Consider the following 2,809-nt stretch of genomic DNA (forward strand, 5'->3'; position numbering starts at 1 on the left):
CAAGGCAACCAAAGTCATGTGGTGGCACAACCCAGAAAGACAAGAAGAGGAGGGCGGTGGGTGGTGGGTTTAGCATTTTTGAGAATACATGTATACCTACGGGTGACTAATGTTGGTCAATGTAGAGCAAAACCTGTCATGGTATGGTAAAGTAATTATCCTCCAGTTGAAATAAATAAAAGATTATTCTCCATAATCTTGCACAGTGTTCAGTATTCGCAGAATGAGGGTACCAGTTGAAAGAGATGCAAAAGAAAAATTAAAAAAAAAAAAAACAAGTGTGATGATCAAAATGGAATCAAATGATGGCTCAGTGGGGGAACAGACTTGCACAAAGGAGACTCACAGACCTTTTTGGAAAGGGGACTTCATGAGGAACAGTAGGTGGGCCCCAATTTAAGAGGAGCCTGAGGGTGGACTTGTTGGCCATGGAATGACAGTTCAGAGATGTGCAACTGACTTAGATGTAAATTGGAGTGACTTTGGCCTGGACAGGCCACTTCATCTATCTCAAGCTTCTCTAGTTAGAACCTGGTTTTCACTACAGTTCTCTACCCTGGCTGTCTCTTGCTGATTCCCTCATGCCCTTGTGTCACCCTATTCCACGGAGTCTCACTTTATCCACACGTGAAACAAATGACCCAAGTTCCTGGACATTTATGCCAATGCTCATCCCCTGGGCACACCGCACCTTTTGTCCTTCCAGTACCTCTCGTGGTAGAGCCTTCCTTGTCACATAGTACTGCAAAGTATTGGGCCACAGATCCTTTATGATGATCTGCCAGGGAAATGAGCAAGGTCAGCACAGGGCTGGCCAGACCATGAGCCCTCCTGTGCACCACCAACAGCTCCAACATAAATCACCAGTTCTGGCCCAGTGGCCACATGGGACCCCAGTTCAGCAATCTAGTCAGATTCTGTGACGTTTTGATCAAAGAACAAGTTGAAGAAGTTAACGCTGCTGTCGTGGTGCCTGTGGCTGTATGCCTTACGTTCAAACCCCTGGTACCACTGAACTGGAGTGGAATGTGATGCTTGGTATCCTGCAGGAAAAGGTGTATGGAAGAAAGACCTAAATCGCTTTCCAATTCAACCTACACTTTTCTCCCCCCACCCTCCAAATCCAGGGAGCTGCCTCTTACCCCTGACATTAATCAGCTACTCCTTAACAATCATTTCACTCTGGAAATACCTATTCCTCCGAAAGGACAATGTGATCTTGCAGTGATGAGTGGGATGCCTGAATTCCTCCACATGCCAGGACAAAGTGTCAGGGGGTGGGTGGTTGCCTGGGTGTGAAACCTGTTTACAAAAGAGCTGTCCTTTCTTGTTTTCACAGATAAACCATGTTCTCTTCCCTCCCCATCACCTCCCTTCCACAATCATCAGTGTCCCCTGCCTGACCTCCAAGTTGGTCATGAAGTGATTCATGTCTGCATTTTGGTTGCTCATCATAACTGACATTTGGGGTGGTTCATAAACTGCTGTAGGTCAAGGAGCCTCTAGATGCTAGAGGAAAAAGTGCTGGAAGAACAAAGCTAGCCTAAAGAGTAAGGACATCACACCTAACCTAAGTGTGTAACAGCAAGGACATCACACCTAATATCAGGAACAGATATGCAGGACAGTAACCATTACCCATCATCTCAAAAGGTAAATTTTGTACCAGAACTGCCAGATCTGCAAACTGCTCCTGCAATAGACCATGTTAAAAAAAATTCACAAGCACCACACCAAGGGATACAACTTTGACCCAGAAGCCATGGATTCCCTGGATGACGGTGCTTCCTTGTGGTAGATGCAGCTTCAGCCTCTGACAGGTCTTATGTTTCAGGCGAGCATGCGCCCTTTGGGCTTTCTTATTCACGGGATCCAACTCCAGCACCTCCAGTGCAGGCTGGTCATTTGGGGCTCTGGGCCTTGGATGTTCCTGGCCCTGTTCCTCTGAGGACACCTGCTTCTGTTCCTCGTACCCCACCACCTCCACCTCCTCCATGACGTCTAACATCAGCAGCTGGAACTCCTGCCCGATCCCCGCCACCTCTCCCTCCTCCAGGGCCGCACCTTCCTCCACTGCCTCCATCCAGAAGAGGGCGGCCTCCTCGCCTGGTGCACCACCTGGGGCCTGCATCGCCTCTGCCGCTCCCTCCGGGCTGGTAGGCCCCAGGGGCCCTCCCTCCTGAATACCTGGGCTCACAACTAAGATCCAGGATCCTGGGGTGCTGCCGCCTTCCTCTGGCCCCGTCTCACTCTCCATGGTGTTCTCGCCGTAGCCCCGGGCTGCAAACAAGCTGGACACGAGACAGCCAACACAGCCCACTCCCCGCCCTCAGTTTACGTGGTACTAAGAACAGGTTACTTGCCCACAGCGAATGAGCAGGGAAAGCGAGACCCACACGCGCAGAACCCTGCGGCCACCACGCACGCCTAGTATGGCGGCGGGAAGGGGCTGAACTCTCCACCCTGACCTCCAGACCTCATCAAGGAACCAGTCAAATGGAGTCTAAAGGCGTTGGCTCCTGGGACACGCCCCTTACAATTCTGGGCCTTCTGGCCACTGGTGACGCAGCGGCCAAACAGGTCCCAGCACAACGTGGGCCGAGTCCACACAAGCCTTTTGCCTGACGCACAGTGCAGCAGTGCCTGACCAGCGACTCGCAGACCCAGGCCGCCTGACGCTGCAAGCATCCTCAAGCTTGAAATTGCCTCTGGGGCAGCCGGCATTTCCATGTGCTCAGGGATCCACATAGGTGAAACAGGTTCCCTGGGTACCTCAGGGACAGACGTGCTCACCTCGGATACAAAGTGA

The 2,809-nt window shown here is 51.4% G+C and overlaps 1 pseudogene; it reads right to left on the reverse strand.

Moving 5' to 3' along the window:
* Positions 1-691: 691 nt before the first annotated feature.
* LOC120859606 lies at positions 692-2,257 on the reverse strand (annotated as a pseudogene).
* Between the last annotated feature and the right edge of the window lie 552 nt (positions 2,258-2,809).

This window comes from Oryx dammah, unplaced genomic scaffold (assembly GCF_014754425.2).
Source record: "Oryx dammah isolate SB20612 unplaced genomic scaffold, SCBI_Odam_1.1 HiC_scaffold_1903, whole genome shotgun sequence".
Lineage (NCBI taxonomy): Eukaryota > Metazoa > Chordata > Mammalia > Artiodactyla > Bovidae > Oryx > Oryx dammah.